The 23,155-nt window shown below is 33.3% G+C and overlaps 1 long non-coding RNA gene across 1 annotated transcript; it reads right to left on the reverse strand.

Annotated features, from left to right (window-relative positions):
• Positions 1-1,285: 1,285 nt before the first annotated feature.
• Positions 1,286-13,144, reverse strand: LOC136805467 (uncharacterized). The gene is made up of 3 exons (XR_010846406.1): positions 12,482-13,144; positions 4,515-4,678; positions 1,286-1,353 (listed from the first exon to the last, which is right to left on the reverse strand). It is a non-coding gene; the product is annotated as an uncharacterized lncRNA (long non-coding RNA).
• Between the last annotated feature and the right edge of the window lie 10,011 nt (positions 13,145-23,155).

Consider the following 23,155-nt stretch of genomic DNA (forward strand, 5'->3'; position numbering starts at 1 on the left):
GATACTTTTAGTGAAAGTTTTTTTCTGTTTTTCGAATCGATTTTTATGAATTCAAATATTTCACTGAGGATCAGAAAAAAACTTTCAATATTTGAGCATGAATTAAACATTTTTTATGAGAAATTCGAAGTTTCGGGTAAGGCCTGGGGTTGCTTTTAGGCATTCTAGCACAATTTGTGAAAAGATTGCTTTGACCACTCTTTGAAATTGTTATGACTATAATAGAGCATATGTACTTTACAAGGAGAATGAGCCTGATATTATTTTTATTTTCCGAAGGAAAACAAATCCAACATTCTAAGATCTTTATAAGAAGAATAAACCCTATATTCTTTGTACTTTTGAAGGAAAATTATTTCGACGTTCTCTGTATGAAGGAAAATGACATTGATTTTTCATGTATTTTTGAAGGAAAATAACTATTCTAAAAGTATTCTATGTTTCTTGATGTTCTTACAATCTTTTGTATACTGATTGAATTGACATTAAAGAAACTTCTTTGTACTTTTGACCGCTTTTGAAGGAAAATGATTTCGACGTTCTTTGTATGAAGGAAAATGGCATTGATTTTTCATGTATTTTTGAAGGAAAATAACTATTCTAAAAGTATTCAATGTTTCTTGATGTTCTTACAATCTTTTGTATACCTTTGGAATTATTGATATTAAAGAAACTTTATCTGTAGCAGGAAAAAAGAAATCAGTTATTTCTATTATTTCATATCATTCATTTGTTTTATTGTGATGCTAGAACTATTGAGAAGTATCCATTTGGCTCAATACAAGAATTACAATTAATGTCGATGACTGTTCAAAAGAGTTCATTGGTATTCAAGAGAACTTTTTTAAGGATATCAAGTTGGCCTAGAGTATAATGCAAAATTTATCCAGGGAGTCTAGACAGAATGCTTGGATATCCAGGGGGTCTAGAGCAGAGTAAGGGGATATCCATCAGGGAATCTTTATTTTAAAGCCATACATCCAGGGGGCTGTGGAGCTCAAAAATGGATAGCTTCAACAGGGGGTACAGACAATTTCTATAAAAGCCCATCAATAAAATGTAAATACGTGAAAATGTTAAATCTTTTTTATATTACAAGGTTGATATTTGACCGAAGCGCATGCATTTTGCTGAAAAAATCAAATCAAATAATCTGCAATTTCTGATCAAAATGATTTACCAAAATTTGAAATTAATAGGCATAATAATAAGCACACCCCAGTGTTTCATCAAAGGTTTGGTTGGAACAAGAGTATGAAATTACATTTTGGTAGAAAATAATCATCATTGTATTCTAATTTCACTCCAAAATTGGTTTATAACATCAATCCCATATCTTGATAAACATAATACCTATGAATTAAGAAGAAATAAGTTATACTCAACATTATTGAACATAAGATTGAAACTACGAATCCATCAGAACAGATGATGGTCATTAAATTTAAATAAGCACTAAAATATATAGAAAATGCCAAAACAAGAATAAAATGCTTCAAAATCTAAAATTTGATTGGAATTCCTTTTAAAAAAAGCCTTTAAAAAGGCTGAAACTTTAGTTAGGGACATATAAATAGATTTTCAAATACCAGCTGAAAATTCATGTGTCATGATGGATTATTTAATTGGTCTTAAATTAAAAAATAAAAGAAATCAGAAAATTCTAATAAGAAAATCCTGAAAACAAAAAATACTTTTCTTCAAAAATTGTGCTCTGTCACATTTTTGGGAATTACTAAAATTTAACCAAACCTGTGTATCTCATGTTATTACTTTGAAAATAAGATGAGAATTCATCTTTTAACAAAAAATTACTCCATCAAATAAACAAGGGGTGTTAAATCTGTACAAGTTAGGGAAAAATTTGAGATATATAGAGATTTGTTGTGCACAGTTATGTAATTTTTGCACAGATATGTAATTTCTGCACAGATATGTAATTATCTTGCACAGATATGTAATTATTTTGCGCAGATATTTAATTTTCGAGCTGCGCAGCTATGTAATTATTTTCTGTGCAGTTATGTAATAAGCGAACGATTTTATGATATTATTTTTGCGAATTTCAGTCAGCATGTAAAATAACTTTCATCTTATAGACTTAGTTTATTATAAATGAAATTTAGCACGATAAGGCTTAAGTACATACCACACCGTTTGAAAATGATAACGTCCATTTCACATCCATTTAACGTCTTTTTCATGATAATTAATGATTGGGATTGAATTTCTAAATAAAACTTGGCATGGTAGGTAGGACTTAGGTACATACCACACTGTTTGAAAATGACAACATCCATTTCACCACCATTTAACGTCTTTTTCACGATGATTAATGATTGGGTTTAAATTTTTAAACGAAACTTGGCATGATAGGACTTTGGTATATACCACACTCTTTGAATTTGGCAATGCCCATTTAACATCCATTTATGATAGCTTCTAAGAAAGTTTTTAAATGAAACTATGATCGACTCCTGGTATGTAACTTCCATTTAGTATCCATCCAACGTCTTTTTTGTTATAATTTTTTATTAACGCCAAGGGGGATAAATTGAGGAAAAAATATCCCAGTGGGGATGGAAAATCCCTTTCATTTTATGATTGGGATATTGATTTTTAGTGTTTTCAATCACAAGTACCCAGTGGGGATGGGCAATTAAGATTTATTTTTACAGTGGACACTACTACCTTAAGGGTATGAATTTTCGCTGGGACTATATTACGCGAATTTTTGCGAATTTTGCCTTTTTCGCGAAAAATAATCCCTCGCGAAAATTAAGAAATTAAAAATTCTTTCAGCTATAAAGAAACTCTCTTGAATGAGTCTCCATTACTCGAATGTCTCTATAATTTGAATAATTTTCATTCCTCGTAGCCGTTCGAGTTATGGAAACTCTACTGTACAGACAAAATCACGTAATCAAACTAACGAAAAATCTGAAAATCTGAAAAAATTTGCCAATTCGCGAAATTAAATCCTCGCGAAAATTTACAGTCGAAAATTAAATCATTTCGCGTGGGAGCTGTCTCGCGAAGATTAGTTGCCGCGAGAATTAATTCCCTTACGGTAGGTCAAAAAACATTGATTAGGCCCATGTTCAATGTTTTTCATTGACTGTCAGCAAGTTTTATTGACTGTCAAAATCAAATTATTGACAAAAAATACTTAACACTGACTGTCAATCAATTTTCTTGAAAATTAAAAGAATATATTGACAATTTTTTGCATTGACCGTTCGTTACTTACAATGACAGCTGCCAACAAAATAATTGACAGTCCAAACAAATCATTGACTGTAAGAAAGGAAATATTGATGGTCGATGCAAACAATTTGTTGTCAATAATTTACAATTGACAGTAAATAAAACTTGATGACAGACGATGAAATACATTGAACATGGGCCTAGTCAATGTTTTTTGACCTAGTAGTGTGGGGCTGGGGATAGTATAATATTTCATTTTTTCCAATGGGGATGGAAAGTTCTCTTCCAGCTGAGACGTGACACAGGGGTATATTGGATTGATATTATCAGGGTTCATTCTGTTGATATTGAAAATGAAATCTCTTGTGTGAAACCTTATTTGAAAATACATCTAAATAACCTAGAAATGAATACATGCTAAATGGACGTTGAATATTTTTTTCCAATATCAAAGGGTGTGGTATAAACCATCGAAATTTGAAAATTCAATGCTTGTTATCATGAAAAAAGAGGTTAAATGGATTAAGTTAAATTCCATTTCAAAATTCAATCGTATATTAGTAATTATTATGAAAAAGACGTTAAATGGATGTTAAATGGGCGTTATCATTTGTAAAGGGTGTGGTATGTATCAAAGCCCTACTATGCTAAGCTTCATTTAAAAATTCAATCCCAATCAGTACTTATCATGAAAAAGATGTTAAATGGATGTTAAATGGATGTTATCATTTGTAAAGGATGTGGTATGTACCAAAGCCCTATCATGCTAAATTTCATTTCAAAATTCCATCGTTATCAGTAATTATCACGAAAAAGACGTTAAATGGATGTTAAATGGACGTTGTAAAGGGTGTGGTATGTACCAAAGCCCTACTGTGCTAAGTTTCATTTAAAAATTAAATCCCAATCATTAATTATCATAAAAAAGACGTTAAATGAATGTTAAGTGGACGTTGAATATTAACTGGTATATAACATGTCTCCTGAGATAACCTTCACAAAAAACTATAAGTCCACAAGATAAATTTTTTTTTCACATATTATGACTGAAATTCACAAAAATGTAATCATAAAACCGTTCTAATTACATAACTGCGCAGAAAATAATTACATAACTGCGCAGCTTGGAAATTACATATCTGCGCAAAATGATTACATATTATCTGCGCAGAATTTACATAACTGCGCAAAATAATTACATATCTGCGCAAAAATTACATAACTGCGCACAACACGATTTAAGTTATTGAGATCCTTCTGTATAGGAAATTTCGAAAGAGAATGCAATTTATGAACCAAGAACTGACCTTGCACGTTGAGAACCAGCTCCTCCTGTCTTGTTTTCATGACAACAGCATTTTTTCACTCACTTCTGAACTTTCGTATTGTGAAAGGATATGGAAACAGCTGGATGCCACCCTCCTCTTAGATCTGTCCGTAAACTCCACTAGATAGCTGCTCGCCTTGTGTCCTGTAATAAAAACATACCAAGAGGTTTGTATTTCAATTATACATTGTGAAAGATTGGTCACTCTGTCAGCTACACTGAAAAGACCCATTCCATTTTAAGTTTAGATTAAAAAGCCCAAAGCAGATAAGCCTACATGAACCAACTAATCACATGATTTTCTTTCTAAACAAGTGATACTTTGATGGACCTACCTGGATTATGCATTTAACACGTTTATAATTGATATCTACGTGACGTGACCATTAAACAATCATTCAGAACACAAATAGTGACGATCAATTAAAATTAGTCGTTTATTTCTTATAAAAAAAACGTTTAGAAACCAAAATTTCATGCTCTTGAAATATTCTTTCATATTCAAGACTTCGTGAGCAAAAACACATCTCCAAAAAATTGAGTAATTTGGCTAAGAACATTGATGTATGTTTATTAATAGTGATTCTTATTGATAAAGATGCTTTTTTTGAGCTGAAAAATTCATCTTTTACAAAGGTCTGCATGAGCCATCTTTTATCTACTTTCATACAAAAAATCAGAAAAAAACAATGGTCCAATATTTCACTAAGTCCAAAACAACCCTTTTATGGCCGTTTTTTTAGCTGAAATATACCCCAACAAAAATTTTTTCTCCAAAAATCGGGCTCCGTCACATTCGAGGATTTATAGTTATGCGTCTTTATGCAAAAAACCGTAGAAAATGAAAGAGCCAATCAATCTAATACCTAAGTAATTGATAATGTGCTTATAAAAAAATATCGAATTTGGCCAGTTTTTCTATAAAAACACGCCAAACAACCAAAATTTCCTGTCTAAACACTCGTGAGAAAAAAAAACATCTATCTCATAAAAAAAATTGAGTAATTTGACTAAGAACATTGATGTATGCTTATTAATAGTGATTCTTATAGATAAACATGCGTTTTTTGAGCCAACAAACTTTTTTTGCAAAAATCTGCTTAAGCCATCTTTTACCTATGATAGTACCCTACTTTCATACAAAAAATCAGAAACAAGCTAGATGCTGAATGGACCTACCTGATGATGAAAGTTGGATAGCAATTCGAGGAGAAAAAAATCAGTCAAAAAATATAGCGTTTAGCGAAAATGCATAACGCAATAAATTCATCATTGATTGTTGATGGGGGGAGAGGGAAGGGTTGTAGGGGAAAAAAATAGAAAGTTCTGGTCGCAAAAATCAGTTTTATTGACAATTGAATCATGCTTGATGGTGAGCATTGTTATCAATAATGTTTTTGTGTGAAAAACATAGAAATACAAGGAAAAAATCTAATGAAAATCTGCAAAAACGGCGATTTCCGGCATTTTCAACCAAAAAAAAAACTCAAACTCAGCCATGTTTTGAGCATTGGGAATACGGATCTTTCTGCAAAAAATCAGAAAAAACTTTTGATGAAAATTCGAGAAAATGTAAAAAAACCGGTTTTTCCGGCATTTCTAAAATCGGGCTCCCACACATTTTAGATATTGTCATATTGCATCAGTGTGCAAAATTTCAAAAAAAAAATATAATGTACAGCTCATGAAATTCAAGAAATACTGTTTTTCCGGCAAAAATAGGTTGTTCCGGCGATTTTTAAAAAGCTCCGGCTTCAAAAATCAATTTTATTAAAAAAAGAAACATGCTTGATGGTGGGCATTGCTATTAATAATGTTTTTGAATGGAAAAACAACCAATTGTAAGGAAAAAGTCTAATGAAAATCCAGAAAAACGGCGATTTCCGGCATATTTACGGCATTTTCGGCCGGAAAAAAAAATTTCCTCAAAAATCGAACTCGGCCATGTTTTGAACAATATTACTACGCATCTTTGAGCAAAAAATCAGAAAAAACTAATGATAAAATCTCGAGAAAATGCCAAAAAAACAGTTTTTCCGGTATATTTCCGGCATTTTCGGCCGGAAAAAAATGTTTTTCGAAAATCGGGCTCCATCACTTTTTAGGTATTGTCATTTTACATCAGTGTGCAAAATTTCATAAAAAAATATAAAGTACAGTTCGAGAAAGTCAAGAAATACCGTTTTTCCGGCGAAAATCGGCTGTTCCGGCAATTTTTAGAAAGTTCCGGCTTCAAAAATCAGTTTTATCGACAATTGAACTATGCTTGATCGTAGACATTGCTATTAACAATGTTTTTGTGTGAAAAAACAACCAATTATAAGGAAAAAGTCCGATAAAAATCTGTAAAAACGGCGATTTCCGGCAGTTTCGGCAGGAAAAGAATTTTTCTCAAAAATCGGACTCTGCCTTGTTTTGGGCATTGCTAATACGCATCTTTGTGCAAAAAATCTGAAAAAACTAATGATGAAATCTCGAGAAAATGCCAAAAAACCGGTTTTTCCGGCATATTTCCGGCATTTTCGGCCGGAAATGATTTTTTTTTCGAAAATCGGGCTCCGTCACATTTTGGGCATTACCATTTTGCATCATTCAGCCAAAAATCAGAAAAAACTAATGAGCCAATCTCGAGAAAAGCTGGTAACAGACGGACGGACGAACGAACGAACGGACGGACGGACATCGGTTAATTTATAGGACCTCCAAGGTAGGTCCAAAAATTAATGATGCAATTTTTTACAAAGTCCAGAAAACCCGCTTTTTAGCCGTTTTTTAGCCCAAATTTGCTCAAAAACATTTTTTTTCGAAATTCGGGCTCCGTCACATTCGAGGGTTTATAGTTATGCATCTTTGTGCAAAAAATCATAAACAATGAAAAAGCCTATCTCGAGAAAAGCTAATACCTAAGTAATTGATAATGTGCTTATAAAGAAATATCGAATTTGGCCAGTTTTTCCATAAAAACACGCCAAGCAAACAAAATTTCCTGTCTAAACACACATATTCTTCAAAAGTAAACCCTCATGAGCAAAAAAAACTTCTACCTCATAAAAAAAATTGAGTAATTTGACTAAGAACATTGATGTATGCTTATTAATAGTGATTCTTATAGATAAACATGCGTTTTTTGAGCCAACAAAATTTTTTTGCGAAAATCTGCTTGAGCCATCTTTTACCTATGATGGTACCCTACTTTCATGCAAAAAATCAGAAAAAATTAATGATCCAATTTTTCACAAAGTCCAAAAAACCCGTTTTTTAGCCGTTTTTTAGCCGTTTTTTGGCCCAAATTTGCCCAAAAAATTTTTTTTTCGAAAATCGGGCTCCGTCACATTCGAGGGTTTATAGCTACACATCTTTGTGCAAAAAATCAGAAAAAACTAATGAGCCAATCTCGAGAAAAGTTGGTAACGAACGAACAAACGAACGAACGGACGAACAGAGGTTAATTTATAGGACCTCCACCGAGGTAGGTCCAAAAATAAAGTAAAGTGAGTTGAATTCTGAGTATAAAAACGTCCTATGTGCTAACCGCACTTGCTCAACTTCAGTATCTTTTAAATTATTTGTAGGCCCAATTGTAAACACTGTCAAACGTGCTAACCGCACTGGGCTCAACTTCAGTGTTTTTAAATGATTCGTAGGCCCAATTGTAAAATTGTAAACAGTTTCAACTAAAAACTCATGACCACCCCCTTAAAATGGAAATTATAAAATAATGACAACCACCCACAGGGATCAGCCCTTGAAGTCTCCAGCCTGCCTAAAAGTTTTAGCCTCGTTTTGGCGAAAACTCGTGACCACGCCCTTGAAAATGGAAATTTTGAAAAAATGAAAAAACTGCCACCAGGGATTCGCCCAAGTATCAAGTGTGCAAAATTTCGGCCAAATCTGATCATTTTTGAAGTCTCCAGCCTGCCCCAAAGTTTTAGCCTCGTTTTGGCAAAAGCTCGTGACCACGCCCTTAAAAATGAAAATTTTCAAAAAATGAGAAAAAACACCCCCAGATATTCACCCAAGGAACAAGAGTGCCAAATTTCAACCAAACCCGATCATTTTTGAAGCCTCCAGCCTGCCCCAAAATTTTAGCCTCGTTTTGGCGAAAACTCGTGACCACGCCCTTAAAAATGAAAATTTTCAAAAAATGAAAAAAAAGGCCCCCGGATATTCACCCAAGGAACAAGTGTGCCAAATTTAAACAAAACCCGATCATTTTTGAAGCCTCCAGCCTGCCCCAAAGTTTTAGCCTCATTTTGGCGAAAACTCGTGACCACGCCCTTAAAAATGAAAATTTTCAAAAAATGAAAAAAAAGGACCCCGGATATTCACACAAGGAACAAGTGTGCCAAATTTCAACAAAATCCGACTATTTTTGAAGTCTCCAGCCTGCCTCAAAGTTTTAGCCTCGTTTTGGCGAAAACTTGTGACCACGCCCTTAAAAATAAAAATTTTCAAGAAATAAAAAAAATGCCCTCAGATATTCACCCAAGGAACAAGTGTGCCAAATTTCAGCCAAAGCCGATCATTTTTGAAGTCTCCAGCCTGCCCCAAAGTTTTAGCCTCGTTTTGGCGAAAACTCGTTACCACGCCCTTAAAAATGAAAATTTTCAAAAAATGAAAAAAACATCCCCAGATATTCACCCAATGAACAAGTGTGCCAAATTTCAGCCGAACCCGATCATTTTTGAAGTCTCCAGCCTGCCCCAAAGTTTTCGGACAGACATACATACACACATACATACATACATACATACATTGTCAGATTCTAGCTCAACTGAAGTTGAGAACTAAAAGAAAATTTTTGATATATCAGACTATGTTTTGAAGTCCAGCCTGCCCCAAGGCTGAAAAAGTGATAATGAAATGTTTGATAGGTGGTATTTTCTATTAAACCTCGAAATACTACAGTTGAAATGAAAATCTTTGCATAGATTTTTGCTATTTTGATGATCATAAAAATTGAAACTCTGATAAATTTTGATATAATTAATCATGCCGGCCATTCTGTAGCAATATTCATTCTGTAGCAATATTCAATCTTTTGAATATTTAGTTCAATTCAATCTTTGATCCTGATATTTAGTTCAATCCAATCCCTCATATTTGGTTCAATCCCGATATTTGGTTCAATCCAATCCTTCGTATTTTGTTCAATTCAATCTTTTTCATTCAAATTCAATCTTTTTCATTTAAATCTTTATTTTTCCATTCAAACTTCTTTTTTCATTCAATCTTATAACTTTTTTTTCACTCAAATCTTTGATTTTTCTGGTAACCCTTCTCCGTTGATAGTTTCCCTCCTCAATTGATCTTCTCCCACTTTCGGACATAAATAAATGGTAGATTCATAATGGTGACTTGCAAAGATTGATGGATTAGGGACATCTTTACAAACGAGTCTTCAAAGTGTCTTAACATCTCTAGAAAACATTTCTGATGACGACAAAGAAGAATTGTTATTTTAATACCATCATATTGATGAGTCTTAAACTATTAAATCTTAAGTAGATCATAAGATTAGTGGCATACAAGCAAATTCACGCTGAAGATAAAATTCATCAGTTATTATTATCTGCGAAAAAAAACAAAAACATAAAGTACGCGGCTGGGCAGAAGTCTGGAGACGAACTCTTTTTTAATCCACTCGTACCTAGGAAGATTGAATGAAATTTCGAAAAGTTTGAATGAAAAAAGATTGAATTTGAATAAAGAAGATTGAAGTTGAAAGATTGAATTTGAATAAAGAAGATTGAAGTTGAAGGATTGAATTTGAATATGAAGGATTGAATTTGAATATGAAGGATTGAATTTGAATATGAAGGATTGAATTTGAATATGAAGGATGATTTGAATATGAGGATTGAATTTGATATGAAGGATTGAATTTGAATATGAAGGATTGAATTTGAATATGAAGGATTGAATTTGAATATGAAGGATTGAATTTGAATATGAAGGATTGAATTTGAATATGAAGGATTGAATTTGAATATGAAGGATTGAATTTAAATGAAAAAGATTGAATTGAACATGAAGGATATTGGATTGAAACAAATATCGGGATTGAACTATATCAGGATCAAAGATTGAATTGAACTAAATATTCAAAAGATTGATTAATTGCTACAGAATGGCCGGCATAATTAATAAAATAAATTGAAATTTTGACCATCAGAATACAATTTTTTTTTAACTTGATCATGTCATCACTTTTCAGCTGAAAAACTGAAATCCTTAAAAAATGCTGATGCCATCATGATTGTAAAGATTTTTTTTCCATCAAAATAGCGCAAAATTGAGGTTTTTAGCAAATTACACAAATTACGCAAATTCTAAATCATAAAACATCTGCCTTGACCGAATCTTATTCTACTTAGTTATACCCTTTTTTTTAGCTAGCCCAAAATGAGCCTACGAAAATGATTTGTAACGTTGAAAGAATTTTGATCGGAAAGAACCTGCCATTTTTGGCAGAGCCATTTTTTAAGAGTCTTCAGGGTGTGATACCTCACCCTCTTGGATTTTGCTAAAATTTAGACCAAATGATCTATCACACAAGAAAATAAGACCCTGAAAATTTCACCTTGATATCTCAAGTAATTTTGCAGATATAGTGTCTCAAAGATAGGCTACTAAAATTGACCCCTCAAAATCATGAACTCTGGTGGGGAGCAGATTTTGAAAGCCAAGAATTTTTATTCAAGTACATTAGAAAGCTGATTTACAGTGGATTTCAAGAACTTTTTTCAGGGAATCAGAAAAAATTTAATTGAGTTTCCAAAATGTTCCCTGAAAATCTTTAGCACCTCCTGTAGAGGGCTTCAGACTTTGCGTAATCTGGGTTTGAAAACAATTTTGCGGTAAAGCGCAAATTATTGTCAAAGAAGGATTTCTGAATGAGTCTAAAAAGTTTTTGAATAGGAATTGAGTACTGTTAAACCCATTAAGTTGAAGTAACCTGCTTTTATTTAAGATTAATATTCACCAAACTGTGAAAGGTTGAGGCTTTTCCTGGAAATATAGGCCCTGGAATGGTAGGAAAGGCCAGATGTCAGTCTCATTTTTTTACATATTCTGTACTTAAAAATAAAGAAACTGTCATAAAAATGTCGTCTGTTGATGGAAATGACCTGAAATCTTTTTCAGTTGTTCCCTTAATGCCAATGATTAGTTGGCTAGAGAAGATCAACCAATATTTTGACAAAAATTAACCTTAAACCCTGAAAGCCAAGAATTTTTATTCAAGTACATTAGAAAGCTGATTTACAGTGGATCTCAATAACTTCTTTCATGGAATCAGAAAAAATCAAATTGAGTTTTCAAAATGTTCCCTGAAAATCTTTAGCACCTCCTGTAAAGGGCTTCAGACTTTGCGTAATCTGGGTTTGGAAGCACTTTTAGCTGTCTGCTGATGGTCCTTGTGACTTTTTTGAAGCAAACTTTTGACCTGGAGTTGTTTACTGGGGTTTTGGCCACAAAAATGAAATTTTCAGGATTTCCATATTTGCGTAACCGTCAAAAATGGCTGAAAAAATTGCTATTTTGGCAGACCTGGAGCAAAATTAAAGATTTCGTATCTTTTTAAGGCAACACCAAATTTTTTTGAAACTTTCAGCAATGCTTCCTTAGTAGGTCTAGTTTATAGCCTAAAAAAATCTCAGTGGGCTTTTGAAGCCTCTTAAAGATATGATCGATTGAATATTTGCTTAACTTCCTTGTCTTCTTTGAGACACTATATCTGCAAGACTACTTGAGATATCAAGATGAGATTTTTTAGAGTCTTATTTTCTTGTGTGATAGATCATTTGGTCAAAATTTCATCAAAATCTAAGAGGGTGAGGTATCAAACTTTCTTTATTCTGAAGATTTAAAAAAATGGCTCTTAATCACCTGGAGAGTAAAGCAGATTATTGATTTGAAATAACAATACACAGGTAATTATCTTACCATCATAAGGTACTCTTCCTTGGCATCAAAATCAATTCCATGATTTACTTGATTAATTGTATCGTCTTCAAAGCAAATTGAGTACAATCGGTTATTGCCTTCGCATGGATATTGGTCTATTTTCCCGGGGATATCCTTTAGTTGTGCTTCCTTTAGACACGATGACTCTGAAATACTTTTTCACTTCACAGAGACTGAGGTGTCAGTTTAAAAAAGACCGCTGACGGATCGTCAATGTTGTGCTCAATTTTCCCACTGATCTTATCCAATCGCATGCGGATTTGATATTCGTTGTCATCAACTTTGCTTCGATAATGAAAACCATAATCAAAGTGGGTGTAAACAGACGCCCCCAGACCAGGGACAACTCCCTTAATGGGCCAACCAATTATACCAAACTCGTCAGGTGGGAATAAGCTTTCTGTCCGGTAGTCAGAGAAATTGACAAGGTATTTGATTGGAATAATATCGGTCGTCTTTAAAGAAACAGTAGATTGTTTGGCACCAACTGGTGAATCTCTATCCATGTTCGAGTCTCAAGCCTTGAAATTAAAGTTGAAAGATATGATTTAACTTGTTATTAACTATCATTTTCTTACAGAGCATTTTCAACAAAAGAAGAAAGTTCCTTCCAGCGCTGCACAAGCTTTAAACGTTACTGTCTATGAAATTGCCCTTTCTTTTATAGCATTGTTGCCTATTAAAGTTGGATCAGATTCAGATCGAGGCAGCTCCAGCTGTTGTGGCAGAATTCGTTGAAGCTTTTGTATCAGTGCAATTTCAGACAGAATTGGAAGATTTTCCCCCCTTTGATTTTCTCATAGCAAGCTGTTGTGGTAACTCATGTCAGGATTAAAGCAATAGTCAAATCAAGGGTTTCAACGCTCGCTGGTTCAACTCAACTTGGGTAAAATTTGTATTTCTGTCACATGGCTCCGCCCCCCCCCCCCCCCCACTTTATTTGGGGGGGGGGGGGGTTGTAAATCTAAAATCAGCCTAAAATAAGTGGGTGGGAGCTGTCTCATTTTTTAAATTCAGGGGGGCCTTAAAAAGTGGGGGGACCTGAAGGGCTGCACTAAAGTTCTGGGGGCTAATTACAATATTTAAGAAATTGTAAAAATATTTTTTTGTTTGGTTTTAATGTTCTGTTTTTAAATATTCTTCCGTTTTATTTTTATCTGCATGCGAGAGGGGGTGGTACACACACCACAAAAAGAGACATTCCATTGTTGCGAGCGAAGCACTTTAAAATATTTTAATTTTGATTTGATGGCCATTTGATCACTCTTGTTTTTTTTTTCATATTGTTTGTATATTTGTTGAATAAGAAAAATAATTTCTCTACTACTCAGGCGAGTTACGACGTGTTCAACTCCAATACAAATCAATAGCACTCATTTTTGGGTACTCATTCATAAATCAAAAGAAGCATATTCCAACGTACATTAACAAAATTGCTGTGTTGGAATTCATTTTTACAACCAAAAAATGTTATTACCCAAAAACATGGTTTTTGACGTCATAATGATAACGTCATAAATATTAAAAATTGAATATCTCGAGAAATACTTATCAAAATAACTTCAAATTTTCAGGGAAAAATAGTATCAATAAACAATTTCAATTGGTATAAAATATTTTCAAAATTTTTGATTACGTCATCAGAAATTTCAATTTTTCGATTTTTTAAATCTTTTGCTGACGTCATCAAAAGTTTCAAAAAAAATTTTCTTTCAACTGAAACAGTTTATCGATTCAAACTTTTGGTAAAATTATTAATGATAAAATATTTCCCAAAATCCAAAAAGCACTTTTTTTAGCCGTTTTTCGGCTGCAATTTGCCCCTTAAATTTTTTCCGAAATTGCAGGGCTCGAAATAACGGTCGGACATCGGACATTGTCCGACCCAATTGCTGAAATGTCTGACCCAAATCGATTCTAGTCGGACATCATGTCCGACCCAATTACTTTCGGTGCCTTCAAAAAATTTGTCAGATGCGTTGTGAAATTTCCAAAAGAAATTATAATTTACATAGAATTAGTAACTTCTTTACTTACACACAAAAACTCTCAAAGCTGCGATCATTAGTGTTAGATATTCATTTTGTGTGATGCTTTTTCTCAACAAATGAAAGCATGCTTCAAGTAAAATCATGGGCTTCTGACCATTAATTGGCATTTGTTTAGCTTCTTCATGATCAATGTAAAATTCTATCAGAAGCTTGTATTAGTACTTTTAATTTGGCGGATGGCCGAAAAAGTTTTTTAGAGGGAATTTAATTTGGCGGACGGACGAAAAAACTAAATTTGGCGGGAATTTAATTTGGCGTTTGCTGAAAAATTTATCCTTAAAATGGCGTAAAACAGCAAAAAAAATACAAAAACACCTTTAAAAGAGATCATATTTTCAAAAAGTTTAATTTGGCGGGAACTTAATTTGGCGGATTCTGGCCAAATCCGCCAAATTTACTTTCCGCCAAAATTTCTTCCTTTAAGGTAGTAATAACATGGTTTAGAGGGTGATTTGGGATTAATAACGATGGGTTATTAATCCTGATTAATCCAAAATCACCCGAGAATACCATGTTATTCCGCGTTAATTATATGGTCAAAAAAAGAATTGAAGAACACTCAATCGCTATTCTTTTCGAAACTTATAAAAACATTCGAAACTATAAAAAACATTCGAAACTATAAAAAAACATTCGACTGACACTCTTATTTTGATTGGTTTAAAAATTTTGTACGATATTTTGTTAACCAATCAAAATATCCTACGATACTTTTCTTTCAACCAATAGAAATTTTTGGTTACATCAGGGCGATTACAAAAAAGCGGGGCTATTACGGATTTATCATCCCGCTCGTCCTTTACAAATCAAAGCTAAATGTAATCAACCACATAATTATACTTGAAATATACCCCACATAAAAATCAATCGGACATGTCCGACCCATTTTACTTTAAAAGCCTTAGAACATGTCCGACCCAAATCAATTTTTGATCGGACAATGTGTCGGACCACCTAAATATCGTTATTTCGAGCCCTGAAATTGGGCTCCATCACATTCGAGGGTTCATAGGGTACAAACTATTGGTCACCTTCATCTGCTACAACATCTACAAGATATTCAACTCCTGCAACTTTGTCCAAAGATTTGCAAATCTGCAGGGTTTGTAGATTGAAATTTGTTGATTGCCTACATGATCTCTTTTCTCTGCCGCAACGAACGCCGAATCAAGGATAGGTAAAATTGCTTTGAAAGGTGAGCCCGCCTGCTGTGATAATAAAGAGAAGAGAAGTCACATGGTTTATCCTTGGTCAGTCATCCTTTTTTGACATTGCTAACAATTAGCTGTTTTTAATCTTAGTAAATTAAAGCAAAGAATAAAAACAAATATGGCAGATTTTGTAAATTTTCTGTAGGGTTTGTAGGTATTGAATGTCCCAAAGATTTGCACATTTCTTTTTGCTGAGAAAAGGTTGAAATTCAGCTGCAACTCCTGTGATATCTGCAAACAAAGTAGCTCAAGAGGTACTGTGTTTGAATCTACTTCAAACGCTGCAAACCCTTCAAATTCGTGACCAAAGATTTGCAAATATGTTTTTTTTGCAGGGTTTGCAGGGTTTGTAGTGACCAATAGTTTGTACCCATAGTTATGCATCTTTGTGCAAAAAATCAGAAAGAATGAATGAGCCAATCACGAGAAAAGCTAATAACTAAGTAATTGGTAATAATGTGCTTATAAAAAAATATTGAATTTGGCCAATTTTTCTAAAAAAAGACGTCTAGCAGCCAAAATTTCATGTCTAAACACAACTATTTTTCAAAATTAAGCCTTCAGGCAAATACTTTTTTATTTATTGGTTTACGGATCCGCCGACGTTATTTTTGCGAAAATAAAAAATAAAGAAATAAAAAAGCCTTTACTTAAACAGGAAAATAAAAGAAAAGAGAAAGAGAGAGGGGTTTAAATGATATAACACAGCTGTGCCCTATTCTGCCAATGTAAAGATACTTTGATCCTTCCCTTAATGTTTGAGAACTTCCCTTAATGTTTGAGTAGATATAAAAATAGGCATACCAGAAAAGTGGGATAAGGAACCCTAAAGTGGGAACCCTAAGGGTGAATCCTAAATGGGAACCTATGTCAGTCATAGTCAACCTATATCAGTCTTTATTTTTATGTGTACGTTTTTATGTTTCAGTTTATTTTTAGTGTTTTTTATCCATAGAATCTATCTATAATAACATCTTGCACTTTATTCTTTTGTCTTTAAATCTAAGAAATTGTTACTTTAGGAAATTTCATAAAATTCTATTTTATTATTTCCTCCGATTTCAGATTTTTAAAAAGAAAATATAAAAAATTTAAAACATCAATTTTATTTTTAGTTTTTTTCCATCCTCCTGTCCAAAACTTTTCCTCATAATGTCCGTAAACCAGAAAATAAAAAAGTAATTGCCTGAGCAGAAAAATATCTATCTCATCAAAAAATTGAGTACTTTGGCTAAGAACATCAATGTATGCTTATAAATAGCGATTTTTATAGATAAAGATTCAAAAAAAATTTTTGGAAAAAATCTGCTTGAGTCATCTTTTACCAATGATGCTACCCTACTTTCAAATAAAACAAGCTAGATGCTGAATGGACCTACCTGATGATGAAAGTTAGATGGTAATGCGAGGAGAAAAAAATCAGTCAGAAAATATAGCGTTTAGCGAAAAAGCATAACGCATTAAATTTATCATTGATTGTTGATAAGGGGAGAGGAGGGAAGGGTTGTAGGGAAAAAATAAATAGAAAGTTCTGGTCGCAAAAATCAGTTTTATTGAGAATTGAATCATAATAATGTTTTTGTGTGAAAAACATAGAAATACAAGGAAAAAAATCTAATGAAAATCTGCAAAAACGGCGATGTCCGGTTGAATTTTCAACCGGAAAAGAATTTTTCTCAAAAATCGGACTCTGCCATGTTTTGGGCATTGCTAATACGCATCTTTGTGCAAAAAATCTGAAAAGACTAATGATGAAATCTTGAGAAAATGCCAAAAAAAAGTTTTTTCTGGCATATTTCCGGCACTTTCGCCCGGGAATGATTTTTTTTCGAAAATCGGGCTCCGTCACATTTTGGGCATTACCATTTTGCATTATTGTGCCAAAAATCAGAAAAAACCAATGAGCCAATCTTGGGAAGAGCTGGTAACAGACGGACGAACGGACGGACGGACAAAGGTTAATTTATAGGACCTCCAGGTAGGTCCAAAAATTAGTCCTTCATGATGGGACTGATTTTTCTATTTGGGTGTTTTTGCGGCCCTACCTGGGACTTATGGGTGAAGGTACCCTGGACGGCAACCCATCCCCCGCAATGTTGCAAATAAGGAATTGTGACTTAACCATTGATTTTTCAAAAATTTTGGGGTGACAAAATTTTGTACAGAGCAGGGACAAAAAGTGCTTCGTTACATTTTTTCAACAAACAAGCAATCTCAAGTTTTCACCGGACAGAAGTAAAATTTATCCTTCAAAATGGCAGGTGGAAACCAAAAAGTGTCTGGTGATCACCTACCACTGGAATTTATTTGCCTTTTTTGCCCAAGCCCCCCCCCCCGGACAACAATAACTGAACTGAACAATAACTCAATCAAATTGAAATAAAAATATACGGCTCCAGCATCAAAACAATAACACAAATTAAAGGTTTTGTTTTGATTGAAAGGTCTGATGATGCTGATGTAGTTAAAAAACAAGTGCAACAATAGGGTAGATCGTCAACTCCCATTTTTAGCATGATGTCTCTTTAGCCTGAGAAAATTAGAGTTTAGCTCTAAATATCACGTTTTAGTGGGAAATGCAATACCATATTGGCAGACTTAGGCAAATTTCAAACCCAAACCATTTTGGTTCTCCCAGACTATATCCAGAATACTTTCAACACCAAAAAATTTTAGGACCCTTTTTGAAACCATTTTTGAGATTTTAGCCTGAGACAAGCAACATACTGAATGGACCTACCTAATGATTAACATCAGATGAAAATAAGAAAAAAGTGACAATAATTGTACAAAAATTCAGAATGAAAAAATAAAGCTTGTGTGTTGAATAATGTAAAATGGTAAAAAGGAATGTCCCCAAATACGAAAATCACTTAAACCATTCAGACCCAAAAAACCTTTAAAGCGGTTTTTGGCCCAAATTTGCCCAAAAAAATTTTCCTTAAAAATCTGGCTCCGTCACATTTTGGGCATAGTCATTTTGCATCATTGTGCAAAAAATCAGAAAAAAATTACGAGTCAACATTGAGAAAAGCTATATTTTCTTATTTGGTTAAAGGGAATTTCCCCAAAATACGAAAATCCGTCTTTTAAGGCGAATAAGAATTTTCCAGGAAAAAACACTTCAGCCATTCTTTAAAGAATCTTGCCCTCCATCTTTGTACAAAAAATCAGAAAAAAGTAATGACAGGATTTTGCACAAAGTCCAAAAAACCCTATTTTTAGGTAGTTTTTGGCCCAAATTTGCCCAAATAAATTTTTTTTCGAAAATCGGGCTCCGTCACGTTCTGGGCATTGCCATTTTGCATCATTGTGCAAAAAATCAGAAAAAACTAATGAGCCAATCCTGAGAAAAGCTGGTAACAGACGGACGGACGAACGAACGAACGGACGGACATGGGTTAATTTATAGAACCTCCACCGGGGCACCCGGCGGTAGGTCCAAAAATGAGACTTTAGTTCTAAATATCGCGTTTTAGTGGGAAATGCAATACCATAATGGCAGACTTTGGCAAATTTCTTACCCAAACCATTTTGGTTCTCAAAGAGTATTTCCAGAATACTTTCAACATCAAAAAATTTCAGGACACCATTTGAAACCATTTTTGCCCCCGCAGGAGCGTAGCGACGAGGAGGCACTAATAGTTTCACGCATAGATATTGGACTGGAATCTCGAAATTTTGTTGTTTGTTTTGTCGCCCAAGCATCCCCGTAGTTAGTCTCTTCCGTAAATGCTCGGTTTTCATATTACGTTATATGGTATTATCATTATTACATATTACAATTTTAGTTTTGATTTAGGTTTGAAAAGCTGAAGCGAGTGTTATAAATGCAAATCAAAACAGTGTATGATATAACACGAATTACAATATTACTTGTGCAAATCAAAACAAACAAAATGGCAGACTGGTTATGATGATGATGAGCTGATTCATTGACTAGAAAAAGTGTTTTGTATGTCAAATTTAGTTTCTTGTCTTTAAAACTGAATACTAACTACTGTAATTTAGTCAGAAGTTCACTTCAGCAATGATTTCAATTATTTTTCCAGAATCTTTAAAGAAATTTGCTTAAGTTTTCAAATGTACATTTGATATTTTTGTTCAAACTCTAATTTATTTTTGTCTGTCATTTTATTGATAACTTCCTTTATTGTTTATAGGGCTTCTTGAGCTTAAATACCATCATATGGTCGTAACTCGTGAAAGTCCTTCTTAACTTAGTAAAACAACCGGCAAAGTACAAAAAAGATGAATGTACGCATATGTAAAGTTGAATCCAAACGTGGTTGATTTTTTCTTTTGGTCTTCAAAATAATTTACCTCACTTAGAGTGTTTTTACGTCTTTTCAGTGTGGTAAATCTTTTTCAAAAACCTGAAAAAAGTTTGTTTACTCGTTAAACTTTACATGCGCACGTTAAGGCATTTAACGGTGGTTAGACTAGGTACACAGTCAGTCATACAGAAACACCATAAAGGGAAAGTATATCGCTAGCTATAAACTCAAAAAGTCTAGCTTCCGTAAGGCGCGTCTCTTCATTGTCTGCGCTGCGATCAGCTTGGAGAAAAGATTGCATCATGAAAAAGGACTATGCACTTGAAAAGAAATTTAGGCGCATTTTAACTTTTCTCGACTGTACGTCTGAATGAACCACAATGGCATTCCTTTACTTTTCTTTTGACCAACAACATAGAAGATTTTGCTTGAGAAGTGCAGTCACAGCGTACGCTAGTGGACCCCGGGCCTTAACTAGGATAAGTGAGTTTCTACTTCACCCAACTTAAGATGGCGCAGAACTTTTTGATAAATTTTATACGCAGTATCCTCTTGACTATTGTTTATTAGGCAAAGTAGGAACAGAGAAATGTTGAAATATAGCAGCCAATGAAAAAAAACAAGCTATTTCTGATTGGTTACCTTGTGGATTTATTCACTGCGTATGTCCATATATTTTGCCTACAATCTAAGATGTCTGCGACATTATTAGAAAAGGTCTATTTAGTGAATAGTAATCATGACATATATCGTTATAAGAAAAACTAGGAGAAAAAACAAACAAACAGGAGATGTAAAAATCAGTAAGATAATGGTACCATAAACTTTTTAAATATATTTTTGAGAGGCTTTTCCAGCTTTTCCTTAAATTTTATTAAGTTATCAAGCTGCATGAATTTTTCAAGTATGTATTTTTTTATAATGGAATATATTTTTTTTTCAAGCAAACGCCTCAATCAATCAATCAATCAATCAATCAATCAATCAATCAATCAATCAATCAATCAATAATTAAATCAATCAATTATTCCTGATTATTTTTTAATGTTTAATCTTTTAAAGCATTAAAGCTTTATAAGTGCATGACATGATCTTTATGTGGGGGCATTTAGTGAAAGCTATGACTAGTTGAGATTTTAACCTGAGAAAACCAAGTTTTAGCTTGAAATATTGGCATTTAGCATGAAAATTCAATTTCTAGGGCGCCATTATGGGTTTATAGGAAATTTTTGAAAACTCAAGTTTGATTTTTCCTGGAGCTTTCTCTGAAGTGTTTCATTGCTGAAAATGTTAAGTGTATACCTTAAAAAGTTAAAAGTTGTGGGTCCTCAAAATGCTGCTTTCATGTATTTTGCTACCCAGGATCGGAGAAAATCAGCCTTTTTAGCTTGAAATCGAAACATTGAGCGATCTCGCTGGGGTTATTTTGTCTTTTTATGTTGAATATTAGTACAAGACACCATTTAGAAACCATTTTGACCCTTTTCTGACCTTTTATAGTGTTAAAATGGGCAAAAAATGCCATTTTTACTCATTTTTCGCTTTAGCGCGAATCAAAGACCCCCCTGGGGAATGCTGGATTTTTTACCTAAGAGGTTAAAAATTGCGCAAAATGTCTTACAATAGATTAAACTCTCACAAAAAAATACTACACTTTTGATTTTTTGACTTTGCCATTTGACGATCTACCCTAGCAACAAGATTAGAAAAAGGTTTTGAAAAAATAAAAATACATTGAATAAAAAGACATTCCTCAAACAAAATAACTTTTACTTATACTCTTTCGAATGTTTTTATGTTTAAAATAAATAGAATTTTTTTATCTTATAAATATTCAATTATTATTATAAATTTGCTTGAAATCAACTTTGCTATTTTTTTGTTTACACCAGACGGTACTAATCGATAAGTTTGATCATCAAAGTAATCAATAATGATCGAAGTAATCGATAATGATTGAAGTAATCGAACAACCACTTCAGGGCTTGAAATAACGATATTTAGGTGGTCGGACACATTGTCCGATCAAAAATTGATTTGGGTCGGACATGTCCTAAGGCTTTTAAAGTAAAATGGGTCGGACATGTCCGATTGATTTTTATGTGGGGTCGGACATTCGTCTTTCAACTTAAAAGCAAAAGGTTTCTGTACGTAGCTAGTACAATGAATCATCTCAGACATAATTGAATTAATTCATTTATTTTAAGCCTCTATCTCGTGATCATATAAATACTCAAGAATGCTTGAAATACTAAATTTCCTGACATGGAAAATCAAAACAAACGATCGCGATTTATTTGAGTGAAAAAGGAAAAAAGCAGGTGCCTTATTTTGTTTTTGTGTCATTATTAAAAACAGCGATAACTTCAAGTCTATTAATGCAATCAACACCAAATTTTGACTGAAGACGTAGATTAACGATTCTGAAATATTTGTTGAGAAATTCTCGAATTTTTTAGATGATGTCATTTACTGTCAGTAAAAGCTAAAATATGTCAAATAATGATGACGTCATCAAAAATTTTCAAATTTTTTTATGCATTATTTCAAAATCAACAATCAATGTCTCCAGTCAAAATTTGGTGTTAATTGTAGTAATGGAATCGAAGTTATCACTTTTTTAAAAAACGACGTCATTTAACTTGTCTTTTTGACGTGTTTTTTCGACGTATTTCATAACGTCAAAATCAGTTTTTGGCTGATATCTTGAGATTGGCTTGATTTAAATTTTCGGCCCAGTACTTTCCGAAATCCTCTCCTTGATACGCTTCTTTTGATCTATATACAAAAGTTAAGGAACAATGGGAAGCGGTGCGCGTCACGCAAAATATGTTTGAGACTTGCCTTAACTCACCTGAGTTTGACGTTACCAGTCATTTTCTAGACAAAGTGAGACTATTTGACAAAAATATTGACAAGGTCATTAAGTATGATGTTTGTAAGCTTTATTACACCAAATATTTTAATTGTACCGAATGAGATGCCTTTAGTATGAATAGATAGAAATTGTCAGTAGGCAAAAGCTGGGAAGGCCAGTTTTAGAGATCTCATCAATTATTCTATTGTCCCTTACATTGCCAAAATGACTTATTTTGACGAAATATAATGATCTGA

This window comes from Clytia hemisphaerica, unplaced genomic scaffold (genome assembly GCF_902728285.1).
Source record: "Clytia hemisphaerica strain Z4C2 unplaced genomic scaffold, Clytia hemisphaerica genome assembly, whole genome shotgun sequence".
Classification (NCBI taxonomy): Eukaryota; Metazoa; Cnidaria; class Hydrozoa; order Leptothecata; family Clytiidae; genus Clytia; species Clytia hemisphaerica.